The sequence below is a fragment of the Triturus cristatus genome, chromosome 4_1, assembly GCF_964204655.1.
Source record: "Triturus cristatus chromosome 4_1, aTriCri1.1, whole genome shotgun sequence".
NCBI classification, from domain to species: Eukaryota; Metazoa; Chordata; class Amphibia; order Caudata; family Salamandridae; genus Triturus; species Triturus cristatus.
The window spans coordinates 840,166,143-840,185,849 of record NC_140585.1 but is presented as its reverse complement, the minus strand read 5'-3'; positions in this window follow the sequence as shown (position 1 = coordinate 840,185,849).

Sequence of the window (19,707 nt, the reverse complement as noted above, 5' to 3'; positions counted from 1 at the left end):
CCGGAACTGACATTCAGGAAAGCTAGGTCAATGGCAAATAGTCTTGTAATAAATAGTCCAGAGACTAGAACTTCTACTAACTGTCTTACCTCGCATAAAGGATTTATCAAATGCCCAACGTGTAAAGCTTGTAAATTTGCAACAACAAAACAAGCTACACAACCCCGTTTAAATCCAGATCCGATATTTATCAGTAAAAGACTGACTTGCAAAACACAGTTTGCTGCAAATGTGCTGGAGTGTCCTTGTGGCTTAAGATACATTGGGAGCACTAAGTTCCCAGTACACAAAAGGATACTCCAGCACATAAGAGCTATTATAAATAAGGATCAAGCCTATCCAGTGGCTAGACAGTTTGAGGTGAGCCATGACAGCAATCCATCGCACTGCCCTTATTTTGCAATAGGCTCTATTCCCCCTCTGAGAAGGGGTGAAAATCATGAGGGCCAGCTCCGTTTGCTTGAAAAAGGATACATATTAGAGCTTGATACAAAGACACCGGGAGGGCTCAATGCGAGTGAAGACTTTTATACTTGTTTATAGGATGCATAGTAGTGGCAATCTATTATTTGATGTACTGTAGTAGCAGTAGCTTCAATTAATTTTTGAAAATGAAATATCGAGTATGTATAGATAAATAACATTTCCCTTGCCTTGCAACTCTATTTTATCTTTTTCTTTATATGAATTTGTTATTTAACATTTCTTTGCACTTTATGGCACTATAGCATTTTTCATTGAACCGGCTGGTTCAAGTGGGTGACACGCTTTCTTGCTTAGCACAATTGTTGTCTGTTTTAAACATGGAGTGATTATTTGCCCACTGGGGCTTGATTTCACCGAGCGTAATATATACAAACAGAAGACCACCTTGACACCTGACAAATAACAGGAAACTGCACTTACATTAAGTCTTATTGACATGTGGAATGTATTGATCAATATACAGAAGTAGCCCTGATGCATCATGGACCGATTTATATTTATGCTCATAACATATGTGTTATTAATATTGGCATTTTTAGCTTTTTTACATTTTATATGAATGTTTTTATAGATTTTAAATGCCCAAAAAATCGTGTGCCATTCTTTCACTTGCCATAATATTTATCTTGCATTTATGCGTATATTTATTTATGTATTTATTGTACAGCTATGTATTTATTATATAATCAAGTGTATTGTTAATTTTGCACATGGTGAACCTTTTGTAGACGCTTCTACAGTGTTCAATACTATGTAGTATTTCCTCACTGTTTATTGAAGGAGCAACTGGTTTTAATTTGCACTAGCACTTTAAATAGAGGTCAAAAAATATGCAACGCGTCATGTGATCAAGGCTCAGGTGGGGCTGAAACGCGTAATGGCGGCAATGCAGGACTGAAAAAACACTGGGTTAGGGGGTCTCAGGGAACTTTAAAGACCAGCGCGGATAAATCCCCGAATCACTTAACTCTTTAACAACAAAAGGATCCGCGGGTCTATAACATGCCAGGTTGAATACAAGGACAGCAATACAGCATAATTAAACATGAAACAGTCCTGCTATATAGGACCAAGTCCCATCACCCACCGAGGTGGCATGCTTCATCATCTGGGACCTCCCTTAACCACACCTGGTGCAGTTAAAGAGCTACCACTCCTTCATTTACTTTAAAAAGGAGGAGCCCATGGATGTTTTATGGTGTAACACAGAGGATAAAGTTCTCCTAATGAAGAGAGCTGCCAATGGTGTGGTGAGGCTACGTGCAGTGTGTGAACTAAAGAATGTGATTTAAAATTGATTGCCAATAGAAAAGTATTTTTATTTGGTATCTAGTGGTATCAAGATAAAATGCAGGAATAGAAGGAAACGTGTACACAAATATTATAGGAACACGTCCTCGGTGGTCTACATGTTTCAGCCAACTGGTGTCTAAACAATATGACCGTGGCTTTCATCAGGACCGGATAACAACACTACTGCAAAGGTGAATTGTGAAGAGAATATAGAATTAAGACAACAGGAACGATACAACCTACATGGGTACCTGCTAATCTGAAGATTTGCGGCACCGTAGTGATGTACAATGATCACCTGGCAAAGAAAGAAAAGTTGTAACAGAACAGACATGTATAAAGATATGCTGATTGATGTCAAAAGTATTCAGTGACTGAAGGCGAGAGTGCCATTGGTAAACAATTGTCATGAAGGAAACTGAATAACTTTCTTACCCGTATTAAATCGGGGATGCGTCCTACACTCCTGGTAACAACTCAGGGCGTGAGGCAACGCTCTAAAAAGCAGAAATACAAAAAAACACAAACTAATACCATGAAGGAAGCAGCAACTCATTTGTTCATTGCAGAGAGTATATACAGACTCAATTAAAAAGAACCACATATAGCGGGTCAATTGACTCAACAGAGCATGACATTCAAATTGTGCAATTTGCAGTTTAGCGAGACGCTTCAGTTTGCCCAATTCACAACTGACGTAACGCTTCATCACACAGGTATTGGCAGAGATGTTATTATGATGAAGCCTTTCTTATACAGATCTGGTAAGAGGCCACAATCTTTGCACCTCATTGGACACTAGCATAACAAATATGTCCATAAATAAGGCATGAATAGACCCCTTCATCGACCACAAAGGTCAGTACCAAAACGGAGGGAAATTTCAAACTAGGGGAATGCTCTACAGCCAAAGCGGCGTGATCGTTTAGCCACTGGTAACACTCAATTACGAGATAGAAGAATAGTAAGCTCTAACTCGAGGACATGCTTACCTGTCCGTCGTTACCCCGGACCTCCTTCCTGGTTGTCTCCGAGTGGTAACCGGAACAGCGTAAGCATGTCGTATTAGTAGATTGCCGAACTGGACTGCCTCACACCCGACGCAAGCATAGAGCCCCAGTCACGTGATGGTGGAGCTCGTGCGTCATGCGCGTCTCGAGGCGTGGACACACGTCAGTATGCTGGGCAATGCAGGACAACAAATAAAAATGTACTGCACGAAGAACTTTGGGTTCGCGTTCGTCTGTCCTAATCACAAGTGGATGGCTCTAGACGAAGTCTGCGATATCTATATATATATATATATATATATATATATATATATATATATATATATATATTCACTGAAAAAACCATAGGTTTCACACACGTTATAGTTACGAATTAGCATTTAAAAAACCTTGCAAATTCACTTAAAAAACCATAGGTTTCACACATGTTATAGTTAGCTGGACATTTCACTCGTAAAAAACCAATGAAATTCCCCCGTTATAGTTACTGCAGGCAACTATAACTCACGCAACCGCAATCCTCTGCTGATGACGTCAGATATTACATCACTGTATTTAGACACTTATTTACCCATGTCTTCTTCCATTAATCTTTAGCTATACATATATTACAAATATTTATTTTTCATAAAGACACATATGTCATCAGTGATGTAATATCTGACGTCATCAGCAGAGGATTGCGGTCGCGTGAGTTATAGTTGCCTGCAGTAACTATAACGGGGGAATTTCATTGGTTTTCTACGAGTGAAATGTCCAGCTAACTATAACATGTGTGAAACCTATGGTTTTTTAAGGGAATTTGCAAGGTTTTTTAAATGCTAATTCGTAACTATAACGTGTGTGAAACCTATGGTTTTTTCAGTGAATTTGTACGGTTTTTGAAATGCTAAGTTATTTATTTATGAAATTTTTTTTTTTCAGGTTTTTCACCGTGCGCGCACCGTGAATTTGTATTTTTTTTTTAAATCGCGAGGTGCGCGCACCGTGCGCGCGCTGTGGGCGCTCGGTGCGCTTCGCGCACCGACCACCCACGGATCGGAGTGTGTGCCGTGCGCGCGGGGTGCGCGCACCTCGCTATTTTTTTTTGAAAAAAATAATTGTTTTTTTCTCCCTTGGGGGTCCTTCTGTGACCCCCTGACCAAGGCTAGGGGGTCAGGAACTGTCCACTCTGCCCCCTTTTCACGTTCTCCACCTTTTTTTTTCACCCACTCAGACTGCGAGAGACAAAATGGCGGCCGACACTTCCTGGTTTCGACCGATTCGAATGTTTACCGACATCTAACAGCCAATCAGAATTGCGCTCGCGCACGGAAGGGTGCGCGCACAGTGCGCGCACTGTGCGCGCGTATAGATATTGATATGCTTTTAAATGCTATTTTCTCAGGAAATACTGAACAGATTTACACCAGACCTGCAAAAGGCACTTCCTTGACCTTATGGCTACCTCTCTGCCAAATTTCACGTAATTCTGTTCAGCCGTTCGGGCTGTAGCTGCGACTAAAGGTCCTATGGAAAAATGCATGGGGAAAACGTGTTTTGGGACCCCCCCTTTTTCTCGGCCCCCGCTTGACGAATCACCCCGAGACTTTCAGGGTAGGAGCTGAGCGGAGCGCCCCATTAGTTTTGAAAATTTCGGGAGGATTCGTCAACCGGCGCCAAAGTTATTCAAAATAGAATTTTGAGATTTCCTATGGAAACTAGGTTGTAACCATAACTATCTACTGGCGACCACCAGTAGATAATATATATATAATATATATAAATACGGATGAGGCTTTATCCGTACATTTATGAATTTACTCTGCCTGTCTCTAACCGTACCCAAACTCCGTTTTTTATCCCAGGTTCACCCAATTGTATCTTTAGTCTTCTTTGAACTATGTGTCTGGACAGCTATCATCCCCAGGCCAGGACTACAGACGATATGCCTTTTGTGAACCCATTATGAGTTCAGTTTAGCCTTTCTCTTCCCTTCAGTCCATTTGTTTTAGAAATATGTAGCTACTAGGCTATTTTCTGTCTAACAAGATAACGAATTCAAGGACTGTTTAGGGAGTTTTTACAGTTTAGGCCCACTAGGGCTCTATAATTAATTTTGTCTATGTTCCGTTTTCTGTTGAATTTACACTGCTTAAGTTTTTGTATAATTGTGAATTTAATTGTAACAATTTATCAGCAGTAAGGAACTTATATGCTAAACAAAATAGTCTGTCTTTCAATTCTGGGGCTGAGACTTCATCATTTTTTGTTTTCTATGTCAATTGTATATCGTTGTCATGACGATTCTTCTATGACACACAGTACTTAATGGTTGCCATTTGGTGTTACCTGTGATATTGACAAAGGCGGCTTGCCGTCGAAACGCGTCTTATGGTCTCTCGACGAAAATAAATTCCTTCATGCTTTATCCTCACGGAGTCTACGCCTGTTTTGAATCTCTACAGCAGGATTGGTTGTATGTTTAAGACGATCCGGAGTCTTCACGTAGACCCTCCTCGATTTGGAGCACCGCGTAACCGGGACCTTGTGGTTACTTCTGTGCAGAAAATGCGGCGCCCCCCGCAGCAGATATCAACTCACTACGACCACTGTTTCGCGTTGACTTTCCTTGCGGACATACAAGATAGCCGGAGGGCTGTCTGTTTGTCAGGTAAGAATCTCTTCGCATACTTGGTTTCGAGTGTGGTATTGTAGTGGCTGATGGGAGAGGTAGTCCCGAGATAACTATTCGGGCAGTGAGAAGCAAGAAGGGAGATTTTCTATTCGTAAGATGGCCGAGGAGTGGGTCCGAGAAAGAGAAGAGGCAGCATTGGATATATTCAATGATGAATTAACGGATTTTCAGACACAGCCAACAAATAGCATTGAGGCTATGAACAAAAACAAAGATTTAAAACAGACTATGTATGACTTGGAGAAACTACGCAAGTTGGAAATATCCAAATGGTGGGAGTGCAAATCACTACAGAGGTACTTGGATGTAGGTCGCATACCGAGAGGACTACGAGTTCTCGTTGCACCAACCTACGAAAATCCAGACCCAAATATGCTGAAAGAGTGGGCTGAGAACAGCGCTACTTCATCACGGCGCATGTTAGAAATCCTGATAAAATACGTGATCAGTGACCGAGAAAAAATCCTGTTGAAAATAGATAAGATATACAAGGAATTGGAAAAATTCTCTGATAAAGAAGAACCTAGTAAAGCCCAAATCGAGATGAAAAAGAGACTGGCAAAGCATGAGCAATCAATCAAGGAACGAAAAGCAACGAAATTTCAGAGAGACAAACGAGATTACCTCAATGGCAGAATATATACTTTTTCGAAAAAATTCGACAATATTCGAAGACAACAACTATCTCCAGCCAATATCTCTCAAAAGAAATCAACAGAGCCCAGCGGTTCAGAACTTAGCTCAGAGGTCGAATCAGACATCGAAGAAATCGTATCTGGTGCCACGCCATCCGTAATTCAAGAGCTTGATTTTTTACGGCTAGAACGTTCCATGCATTTGAGACCCCGCCCGCCTCGATACGAACAAGCAAACAAGACAAAAAATCAAAGACGAGAAGGCGGAAAGACCGAAGATGGGGAGGGAGAAAAAAGTTCATCCAAAATAACAAACAGACGAACAAAGAGAAAGTAACATTTAACACCACCATGGACAATACAGTCATAAACCTTACCAACATGATGCTGACGGAAAAAGAACAAGAAATATTGACACTAGGTTTATCTTGGTGTGCACCTACCAACTTTGATTATGTTCAAACTCGTGTAGATCTCTTTCATTTTATAAGGAAACTTAAATTGCAAAAATACTTCAGTTCCACTAATAAATCTGAAATTTCAGTACTGAATCAAATGGATGTTAATGAGCCAGTGAGCAACCTGAAAGTGGCTGACATGGTGTTGTTACAAGATATGGCAGCATTGGAATCTGGTGAAGACACTCCCTTAAAACAAGTGGCAGATAGCATGGGATTGGATATCTACGGGAGGAAACCTACTCCGTACAAACCGAAATCAGTTTTCCTTCCAATTATGCCAAGAGACAACATCGATATTTTCGCTGAAAATATGATCAAAGACCTTAAAAATCTATCCACCTTATCTAGTACAAGGTTCATCCGTACCAATTACAATCAGAGACTTGATTACGAGAAACTCATAAGTAAAATCAAAACACGCCAAGACATCGTGGTGAGATGGTCGGATAAAGGTGGCAATGTCGTCGTTTGGCCATTAGATCAATACAATCTGGAAGCGCATCAACAACTCCAAGACCCTGAATGTTACTGTCGGGTAAGCCCTACATCTCTAGTCAGTACAAAAGAAAAATATCATGCAGACCTATACCAGTGGAGATGTTCCAACCTGATCTCTAAACATGAATTTGACTTTCTCAAAACAGACTATCCTATTGTTCCACAGTTGTATCTAATACCAAAGATCCATAAAAACGCCACAAATCCACCTGGAAGACCAATTATATCCGCTATAGGAGGTCTTTTTGAGAACACTTCTAAATTTATTGACTCTTTTTTACAGCCATACGTTCAGACTCTTCCGTCTTTTATTAAAGATACGGGGGACTTTCTGATGAAGATCTATGACCTACATTGTGATGAAGATTTTTTTCTGATGACACTTGATGTCAATACTCTGTATACGAGTATTAGACACAAAGATGGACTCAATGCCCTAAAATACTACTTGGGCAAAAGATCTATTGACTTATATACTCACACTCTCATGTTGCTAAAGATGTCTGAATGATGTCTAGACAATAATGTGTTTGTATTTGACAAATTATTTTACAAACAGTTGCGCGGGACGGCCATGGGTACCTGCTTCGCCCCCAGCTATGCTAATTTGCATATGGGCTGGTGGGAGGAGCGGGTACTCATGGTTGATCATGAGCAGGAAATGACTGAAAATGTGGTGCTGTACGTTCGATACATAGACAATTTGTTTTTCCTTTGGCAGAAGAATCTGCTCTTAACTTTGCTAAAGCACTCAATGAGAATTCTCTCAATTTAGCTTTCACATGTAACATCAACAAGTCGTCTATTCAATTCTTGGATTTAGAGGTCTTTGTGGAGAATTCCAAAATAGAGACTAGAACCTACAGGAAACCTACATCAGGAAACTCTATTCTCCACTATAGTAGCTTCCACCCCACCTCTTTAAAACAAAGCATCCCATACGCAGAATGTCTCCGTATGAAGAGAAACTGCAGCACAGAGAGTAGCCTTGTCAAAGCCACCAACAACCTGTTTGATAGACTAGAACTAAGAGGTTACAATGCAGACACTTTAAATAAAGCTAATGCCAAAGTCCAAAATGTCACCAGAAAGGAACTTCTTTTCCCTAATCCAGAAAAAATAAAGGATAAAAATAAAAATTCTATATCAGGAATACCTAGATTCATAACTGGATACAATACCTATCATGACGTTTTGAGAAAGACACTGTATAAACATTGGCAGATTGTGCGCAATGACCCTGTTCTAGGTCCAAAAATGCCAAGGACACCATCTTTAACATTTAGACGTGCAAAATCCATGAGACAGGAATTAGTCAATAATGCACCTAGTGTCAACAAGGGTTCTGAGTGGCTCAAAACCAACAATGGCTTTAGGAAATGTACCAAATGTAAGGCCTGCTGCCATGGTATTAATGTGAAAGAAATCAGTTCCCCACTTAGACACTCTCCCTTTACTATAAGGGGAAGTTTCACATGTAAAAGTGAATTTGCAGTATACATGTTACAATGCACATGTAATAAACGTTATATAGGGTCTACCATTCACCCTGTTCATGTACGTATACTGCAACATTTGCGGGCAATCAACAATGATGACCCCAATTACCCGGTGGCTAGACACATCAATCAATACCACAGTGGAAGATCATCTGACCTTTCCTACTGCGTTATTGATACTGTGCCTAGGAACCCAAGAGGAGGGAATAGACAGCAAACATTGCGTAGACTAGAATCCAAGTACATCATTCTGTTTAACACCAAAATACCCATTGGATTAAATACGTATGAGGCTTTATCCGTACATTTATGAATTTACTCTGCCTGTCTCTAACCGTACCCAAACTCCGTTTTTTATCCCAGGTTCACCCAATTGTATCTTTAGTCTTCTTTGAACTATGTGTCTGGACTGCTATCATCCCCAGCCCAGGACGACAGACGATATGCCTTTTGTGAACCCATTATGAGTTCAGTTTAGCCTTTCTCTTCCCTTCAGTCCATTTGTTTTAGAAATATGTAGCTACTAGGCTATTTTCTGTCTAACAAGATAACGAATTCAAGGACTGTTTAGGGAGTTTTTACAGTTTAGGCCCACTAGGGCTCTATAATTAATTTTGTCTATGTTCCGTTTTCTGCCATCCACGCCGAGATGGCGTGGATGGCACTGTACTAATCCTATGCTTAAAGATTTTGATAGAAAAACAGACATTTGAGGTGAGCAGATCTAGAGTGTCGCTGGTGTTGAGAGTGCTCCATACAGGAGCTGCTTCCACCTAAACTTGAGAACTACCCAGAGTTCTCTGCTTCTTTTTTGCATATATATATATATATATATATATATATATATATATATATATATATATATATATATATATATATATATATTATCTACTGGCGGTTGCCAGTAGATAGTTATAGTTAGGACCACGTTTCCATAGGAAATCCGCAACATTCTATTTGGAATAACTTTGGCGCCGGTCGACGAATCCTCGCGAAATTTTCGAAATAGGTGGGGCGCTACGCTCCGCTCCTACCCTGAAAGTCTCGGGGGGATTCGTCAAGCGGGGGCTGAGAAAAAAGGGGGGTCCCAAAACGCGTTTTTCCCATGCATTTTTCCATAGGACCTTTAGACACAGCTACAGCCCGAACGGCTGAACAGAGTTACTTGAAATTCGGCAGAGAGGTAGTCCTCAGGTCAAGGAAGTGCCTTTTGTAGGTCTGGTGTAAATCTGTTCAGTAGTTCCTGAGAAAATAGCATTTAAATCAATATATATATCTGAGCCAGCTTACGGTGCGCTTACCGTGCGCTTACGGTAAGCTTACCGTACGCGTACGGTGACGTGCGCGAGCGCGATTCTGATTGGCTGTTAGATCTTAGTAAACATTCGAATCGGTCGAAACCAGGAAGTGTCGGCCGCCATTTTCTCTCTCGCACTCTGAGGGGAGTTGAGGAAAAACAAAGTCCGAAAACAGTAAAAGCGGCTTGATAGACAGCTCCCAACCACCCAGTCATTGTTATGGTGTCCCCAAAGAACCCTAAATGCAAAAAATGTAAAAAATTTTATATTCGAAAAATCGCCGATTACGCTTACCGTACGCGTACGGTAAAAAAAAACAAAAAAAAAAACAATATCCACGTTTGCCACACCCCGTGTGCAAAAGGTGCCTGAAGGGCACCTTTGATGCATGGCTTATCCAACGTATAGACAATCTGTAGATAACCATTAACAACGATGTGCCTAATACGGCCTCCGTGTGCGGTCGGTGCGCGAAGCGCATCGTGCGTACATGGCCCATTTAGTGTAACGTGGGTACGCGGTGCGCGTAGCTCACTGTGCGCGCACGGTGCGCGAAGCGCACCGTGCGCGCACAGAACGAACTGCGTAAAGTGGGCGCGCACGCCACGAACGGCGTAAAGTAACTTAGCATTTAAAAAACCGTACAAATTCACTGAAAAAACCATAGGTTTCACACACGTTATAGTTAGGAATTAGCATTTAAAAAACCTTGCAAATTCACTGAAAAAACCATAGGTTTCACACAAGTTATAGTTAGCGGTCATTTTACTGATAAAAAACCATTGAAATTCCCCCGTTATAGTTAGTGCAGGCAACTATAACTCACGCGACCGCAATCCTCTGCTGATGACATATGTGTCTTTATGAAAAAAAAATATTTGTAATATATGGATAGCTAAAAATTTATGGAAGAAGACATGGGTAAATAAGTGTCTAAATACAGTATTAGCATCAGCAGAGGATTGCGGTCGCGTGAGTTATAGTTGCCTGCACTAACTATAACGGGGGAATTTTAATGGTTTTTTATCAGTAAAATGTCCGCTAACTATAACTTGTGTGAAACCTATGTTTTTTTCAGTGAATATATATATATATATATATATGACAAAACTAATGGGGCGCTCCGCTCAGCTCCTACCCTGAAAGTCTCGGGGGGATTCGTCAAGCGGGGGCTGAGAAAAAAGGGGGGTCCCAAAACGCGTTTTCCCCATGCATTTTCCCATAAGACCTTTAGTCGAAGGTACAGCCCGAACGGCTGAACAGAATTACTTGAAATTTGGCAAAGAGGTAGTCCTCAGATCAGGCATGTGCCTTTTGCTTAAATGGTGTAAATCCGTTCAGTAGTTCCTGAGAAAATCAAAAGTAAAATCACATATATATCTGGGCGGAGCCTAACCACACATCTCATCGTGAGATCTGATTGGCTGTCAGCACTTCATCCAAGAAGTGTTGGCAGCCATCTTGGGACCAATATACATGATAACACCTCATTAAAAAGCATTGCAGTTAATAGAAGGTTTTAAGACTTTAGTTACATTATAAATCATTTGTTGATGGTACCATACTCATTTTAGGAATTGTGGTGTGTTCTAAGGTGATTTTACCATGTGAAAAAGCCTTCTGCTGTGATATCATGAATCATGTTTGAGAGAAAACTATTTTCTCATGCTTTTCCCACAGAGGTTTGGAAGGTGATCTATAAGCTAACTGAGAGCATATTTTCTGTAAATTCACATTATCTTTCTCAGTCATGTGAGAATGAAGTCTGACATTCTCAGTAAAACATGTACATCCAACAAGGGCAGAGACTGTCAGTTGATTCCTTTGCGTTCTACTGCAGCTTCCCAGAGTGTTCTAAAGAACAACTAGAGCGCTAACAGTCCTACTTATGACCAACGTATGGCACACCTGAAGCCATCTTGGTTGGAATAAAGTGGTAATTCTTAAAACATTTAATTTAAAAAGGAACAAAATGAGGGGGTTCATTTTGCCATAGAAAGTATGATTAGTGCTGCAGAAAGAAAAATTAGGGCACATTTTGAGTGACTTCTCAAATCCTCTTCTATTTCATTAAAAAATTCTGACATGCAAACTGAAACATGCACTTTCAATACTAGCAGCAGACTTCCCTGGTGAGCAGTAGCTTTACTACAGTGATCTAATAAGCAACTAGAGTGCTAACATTCTGAATTTATGGCAAATTTGTGACACATATGAATGCCTTCTTGATATAATCAAAGTAAAAAACTGAAAGTATTTCCTACTGAGGAGACTGCAGTAAATGAGGAAATTAGGAAACATCATAACAAATAAATCTCCCAAGATGGCCACCAGAGACAAAAGAGCCCAAATGTAGCCCAAATATCACCCAGATGTAGCCCAATGACAGAAGTGTGCAAAACACTTATTTTTTGTGTATTTGCAGTTTTATATAGTGCAGACTTGTCAGGTATTGGAATGCTTTACATGAGCATTGGTTACACCACACAAGAGCAAATTCATTTTGGTTGTAGACATGGGGAGATTAAGTGATTTGACCACAATCACAGAATGTTGAGCTGAAGCAGAAACTCCAACCTGGTTCCGCAGTTGCAAAGTCTGCAGCTCTGGAAGTAACACCACATCCTCTCGCCAAGGTGCAACATTTAATCAAGTGGTCAACTAGATAAAAAAACATAAAGATTACAAATAATTTAAAAGTTCTTTGTCGCTATTTGAAAACTCAGAAAATATGTCCTCATTTTAGTTTTTTAGAGCACTAACCATAATTTTGATGCAAATAAGACCCTCTCATATATGTAATTTCTAAAGGAAATACTCTAGGTATTACAGTTTTGATTACATCAAGATGACGTCAGGCGTTCCACACTTTTGTAATAAATATAGAATGTTAGCAATCTAGTTGTTCATTGGGATACTGTTGAGAGGCAGAGGCCAGGGGCACGGACTCTGAAAATTGAAGGCAGGTAGGAGAGTGCAGAGGCAACAATTTGACCACACTGGGCAGGCAGGAAGGGCAGTGGCAGCACAACAGACTATGGAGGGCAGTGGAAAGGGGGGCAGGGTCAACAAACCAACAATATAGGACTGGCAAGAGAGGCTGTGGCAATATAATAGACCATTGTGGGCAGAAGGAAGAGGCAGTGGTAGTACAACCATACATGCCAACAGACCCGTTTCAGCCAGGAAACGTCCAATGTTTTTAAGCTCAAATGGGCTTTATTTGATCTGTCTCCTGTCTACAATCTCCTCTTTTTCAATGTAACTAAAAGGGAAAAATCAATACCCCAGTTTTTTTTCAAAATCTCCCTCTTACCAAGTTCAAAATGTTCGCAAGTATGGTACATTGAATCATGGTAGGCAGGAGGAATTGGGGTAGGGACATGGACTCGGCTAACGGAGGACAGGAGGGACATGGAGAGGTGCACCAAACTGACCCTACAGGGCAGGCATCAGGGTTTGCAGCAGCACAATACACCACACAGTGCATGCGGGACGGGAGTGCAGCATAACAATCAATAGAAAGCAATAGGGAGGGGTCAGGACCATGCACATGGACAACAGAGAACAGATGGGATAGAGGCAATGGTAGCTAGCTGACCATAATGGACAGACAGGAGAGAAAGCTGCAGCATAACAGACCATAAAGGGCAGGAGGGACGGATCAGGGGCATTACAATGGAACAGACAAGCCAGGAGGGAGGGAATAGGGGGTCTGCAAATGGAAACAGAGGGCTGGGGGCAAGGTGGCAGGGCAGGAGCAGCAAGATGTCCATGGAGGCCAGGCAGGATGGGCACTAGAAACAAGACACACCATGGAGAGCAACAATGAGAAAATGGTGGCATACACACAGACCATGGAGGGAAGGTGGGAGGGGGTCAGGGGCAGCTAGCTGACCACACAGGGAAGGTGGGAGGGGCCATGGCAGCACAGAAGACCATGCATGGCAAGCGGGAGGGTTAGTGGCAGCACAATGGCTTTGATGGGCAAGAAGGAGGGTGCAGGGGCATGCACAAATGACCATGGAGGATAGAAGGGAGGGTCAGGACCTGGGCACAGACAAGAGAGTTCAGGGGAAGGGGCCTCACAACAGACCGCGTGGGGCAGGCAGGAGGAGCAGTTGCAGCACAACAGATCAGGGAGGGCGGAAGGGTGTGGCAGTAAAATGGACCATGGAGGACAGAAGGAAGGGGATAGGAGCATGGCATGTGGACAGGCAGGGCGGAGGTGGCAGGGACAGGTTACAGTCATCTGACAATACTAGGCAGGTGGGAGGGGAGTGGCAGCTCAACAGAACACTCAGAGTAGATAGGAGTGGCAGGTCCATGGAACATAGTGGGCAAAAAGGATGGAGTAGGGGCATGCACAAAGACATCGGAGGGCAGGGGAAGGAGAATAGGGGCAGCAAGCTAAGCACAGAGGCTAAGCAGGAGGTCAATGATGGGCCATAGAATTGGGCAATGGAGGGCAGGAGGAGTGGACTGGTACATCATGCTAAATGGAGGGCAGTGGCAGCACATCAGACCATGCATGGCAGGAGGGAGGAGGCTAGTCCATGGATTCAGACAACAGAGGATAGGGAGGAGGTGGATGGGGCAGCAAGCTAACTGTTCAGAGAAGGTGGGTATTAGGAACTTTATTTTCTTTTTAAATGTGTGTCTGTGCGAACTACTTAAAATATGAACAAGTATGCAGAATAATCTCACTTTTATTCAGGAAGAAGAGGACGTTTGTGACTGTGACTCCGGGCTCACTTGGCAGAAACACCCCCTGACCCTCCACCCCCATCGCAAAATGTAATGCCCGTGAAAAGGGTAGGTGGACGCAGTGTTATATAGAACATAGTCCTGAGAGCACGATTGAAAATGAAAACTAGATGTAGTATATGGTATAAACTATGCACCAAAAAGTGTGATATAAGATGAACCGGGGCGTGAAATATAATATGCAATACATTGTGCGCAATGACAGATTCATTGGAGAGCGCGAGATAGCACAGGCACTAGCGCGTGCTATGCGATATGCACCTTGGAGTGTAATATGCACAGTGTTGTGTAACATAACTAGTCTCTAAAGTTGTAATATAAAATATGTGCTGGGGAGTGTAATGTTGCATATGCACTGTGACAAAGATATGGATCCCAGATTGTAATATGTATGGCATAGCGCTGTGTGTTATAACATTCAGATCGAGGAAGGCACGTTAGATGGGGCAATATAACCCGTGCGAAGGCAAGTGTGGCATGACATATTCACGGGGTGGTGTTACAGTGCACATGGGCTAGAGAGTGTCATAGCATATGCACTAGCTAGTGGAATACAACACAGAGGTGTGTGGCACTCAGCAGGCAATGGTGGGTGTAACACAGCATTGGGCTCTGTCAGGAGCGCGCTGTGACTCTCAAGTGATGTTCGTCCCCTTTCCAGAGAGTAAAATAAAAAGTATTACACATCCGGCGGTGGATGTGTTTTTTATTAACCATGAGGGGGGTTTCTTGCATAGTTTGGTCGAATTTTTGTCGAATCCCCTTTGAATGGCTTGGTGTGCGTGTATATTCAAATGTGCCCGTCAATAGCTACCCATGTTTGTATAAATAAACGACAAGGGTGTCTACTTGGAGAGTACCCACCGGCGGGGGCGCCGGGATTAGGCACGGTAGGGCGTCAGACACGTCAGAGCTTCACTAGCGGTGTAAATACATTCCATGTGGATTCATTCTATACATAGTCGCCTTTTAATGAATATCACGCAAATCGTCATGGTGATAGGTACATACGGTTTGTCCAGCATGTCCTAGGTGTTTCTATAAATATATATATTTTTAAAATTATAAAAAACAAAGGCCGGCCCCGGGGGATGGGGTCCCCGGAGCCATAAGTGGCCTGAGGAGGGGGGCAACGCAGCCCCATCCTAAAGAATTTAAATTTAAAAAAGGCCATGACCCAGGGGTTGGGGTCCACGGGGCCGATTAAGGCCTTGGGAGGGCCAAATTTATATTTTTCAACAAAAAAAATTAGAGTGCAAGCCCTGGGGGATGGGGTCCCCAGGGCCAGTAAATTAGAAAAAGAAGGGGGGCCACACAGCCCTCCTTCTTAAAAAAATAAAATAAATAAAAGACCGGCATCGTGCTGGAGGCCACGCCCCCTCCTTGCAGCACTCTGCAAACGCGCCCCCTGGCCAGTTGTAAGTTGGGGAATTAATTCCCCTTCAATACTGAGGGTCCCTGAGGGCCAACTAGCCAAACAGGTATCACCAGTGTGCGCCAGGGAGCTGCGTTGCAGACAGGTGTTCTGAGGCCACGCCCCTTTTTACACCTCTATGCAACGCAGCTCTGTGGCGCTTACTGGAGGTACCTAGTGGGCTAGTTTGACCCTAGGGACCCTTAGGATTCAAGGGGACTTAATCTCTCAACTTAGAACGGCCACAGGGTGCGTTTACACAGTGGTGAAGGGAGGGGACGGGGCCTGAGGTGACGTGTGCAAACACGCCCTGTGGCGCGTTTTAAGTTGGGGAAATGATTCCCTTTCAATCCTGAGGGACCCTGGGGGCCAACTAGCCCACCAGGTGCTTCCAGTAAGTTGTAAGTTGGGGAATTAATTCCCCTTCAATACTGAGGGTCCCTGAGGGCCAACTAGCCCAACAGGTATCACCAGTGTGCGCCAGGGAGCTGCGTTGCAGACAGGTGTTCTGAGGCCACGCCCCTTTTTACACCTCTATGCAACGCAGCTCTGTGGCGCTTACTGGAGGTACCTAGTGGGCTAGATTGACCCTAGGGACCCTTAGGATTCAAGGGGACTTAATCTCTCAACTTAGAACGGCCACAGGGCGCGTTTACACAGTGGTAAAGGGAGGGGACGGGGCCTGAGGTGACGTGTGCAAACACGCCCTGTGGCGCGTTTTAAGTTGGGGAAATAATTCCCTTTCAATCCTGAGGGACCCTGGGGGCCAACTAGCCCACCAGGTGCTTCCAGTAAGTGCCACTGCTCTGCGTTGCAGAGAGGTGGTGCAGGCCGTGCCCCTTTTTATACCTCTCTGCAATGGCGCTTACTGGACGTACCTAGTGGGCTATTTTGCCCCTAGGGATCCTCGGGATTCAAGGGGACTTAATCTCCCAACTTAAAAAACGGCCACAGGGCATGTTTACACAGTGGGGAAGGAAGGGGACGGGGCCTGAGGTGACGTGTGCAAACACGCCCTATGGCGCGTTTTAAGTTGGGGAAATAATTCCCCTTCAGTCCTGAGGGCCCCTGGGGGCTAACTAGACCACCAGGTGCTTCCAGTAAGCACCACTGAGCTGCGTTGCAGAGAGGTGGTCCAGGTCGTGCCACTTTTTACACCTCTCTGCAATGCAGCTCTGTGGCGCATACTGGAGGTACCTAGTGGTCTAGTTGGACCCTAGGGACCCTCAGGATTCAAGGGGACTTAATCTCCCAACTTAAAACGGCCACAGGGCGTGTTTACACAGTGGGGAAGTGAGGGGACGGGGCCTGAGTTAACGTGTGCAAACACGCCCTGTGGCACGTTTTAAAGGTAGTTTTAATCCCCTGCACTAATATATACTAGGGGCTTACAGAGGAGGTCATGCTGATCACAGGGGGGCCCCAACGCATAGTGTTCCCTAGTGTATGTAGGTGTTTTCACTGTATTCTGAGTGTCTTTTAACATAGCACTGGCTCTAGGACTGGTTAGTCAGACTCATTTACCACCAGTATCCGTCTGAAAAAGTTAAGGGTACAGGATGATTTTGCAACAAGGCTTCTTTCTGCTCTTCTGTTTGTTTTTTCTGCTCGTTATCCTTCTTCCTACACTTTTCTTCGTCTTTGAGGACTTCTGTTGCTTCTTTCTGCGTTTCTTTTTTTTCTTTCTGTGAGTTTTTTCTTCTTTCTTCACATGTCCTCTCTCTGTAGGCATAGTTAGAAATTAGCATTTAAAAAACCTTTGAAATTCACTGAAAAAACCATAGGTTTCAGGCACGTTATAGTTAGGAATTAGCATTTAAAAAACCTTAGAAATGTACTGAAAAACCCATAGGTTTCAGGGGCGTTATAGTTAGCTGGACTTTTCACTCGTACAAAACCATTGAAATTCCCCCGTTATAGTTAGTTCAGCTAACTATAACTCGCGCGCCCGCAATGCACTGCTGATGACGTCACATATTACATCACTCATGACATGGTCAGTGACATCACTCATGACATCACTGATGACATCTCAAATGACATTACTGATGACATCACTGATGACATCATCCTTGTGATAGAGTGGCAGACCTCCTCTTCCCCTAATATAACCTTTGATACACACATTCAAAAATAGAAACTACAATGTTCAAAACAATGGACATACCAATACCAGTTACAACAACCTATTCAGTAATTCTAAGATCCACATACACATCCACTCATTCACCAACAGTCCTATACAGTCACTCATACATGTACTCACTCATCATATGTATTCACACACCTATACATCCTGTTACACAATGCCACTCATCCAAAGAGTTACTCACACACATAGTCACTCATGCTAATAAAGAATCAAACATCAATTTACTTGCATATACAGTTTTACACACACCACCACACTTACTTCTACACATACTTAGTCTTTTAAACAATCACTTATAGAAACACATACTTATTCATACAGGAACTCTTTCAATCTCTCACTGTCAGATATACTCACTTATATACACCAATAGTCAGATATACTAGTTTAAAACATATGTAGTTACTCATAAAGACACTATTGAGACAGTCTATCACTCACTAACACACCCATGCACACACTCATCCACCCATACAGTCCTGCACACATGCTGTCTTCAACACATACCAACAGTGAATCACTCATTCATGCACCTATGCACTACGTAATACCCCCCACCGAACCATACAGACACTCAGACACTCATACTGATACTCAAAAAACCAACTAATAACCTATATAGACACTCATGTAGCTACTCACCAACCCATGCAGCCACGTATACACAAAGTGAGAGACTGATACAGATATTTACACATTTAAACATTACTCACTAAGCCATGTATTCACTAAGATACACTTAATCAGTCAGTTATACAATCAATTTTTCAAAAACAAATCATCCATTTAGACACTTATATACCCATTTATTCTTCCATCGACCTTGAGATATACATATATAAAACATATGTAATTTTCAGAAAAACACACATTCACTGGATGATGTCATCAGTGATGTCATTTGAGATGTCATCAGTGATGTCATGAGTGATGTCACTGACCATGTCATGAGTGATGTAATATGTGACGTCATCAGCAGTGCATTGTGGGCGCGCGAGTTATAGTTAGCTGAACTAACTATAACGGGGGAATTTCAATGGTTTTGTACGAGTGAAAAGTCCAGCAAACTATAACACCCCTGAAACCTATGGTTTTTTCAGTGAATTTCTAAGGTTTTATAAATGCTAGTTCCCAACTATAACGTGCCTGAAACCTATGGTTTTTTCAGTGAATATATATATATATATATATATATATATATATAAATTCACTGAAAAAACCATAGGTTTCAGGGGTGTTATAGTTAGCTGGACTTTTCACTTGTACAAAACCATTGAAATTCCCCCGTTATAGTTAGTTCAGCTAACTATAACTCGCGCGCCCGCAATGCACTGCTGATGACGTCACATATTACATCACTCATGACATGGTCAGTGACATCACTCATGACATCACTGATGACATCTCAAATGACATTACTGATGACATCACTGATGACATCATCCTTGTGATAGAGTGGCAGACCTCCTCTTCCCCTAATATAACCTTTGATACACACATTCAAAAATAGAAACTAC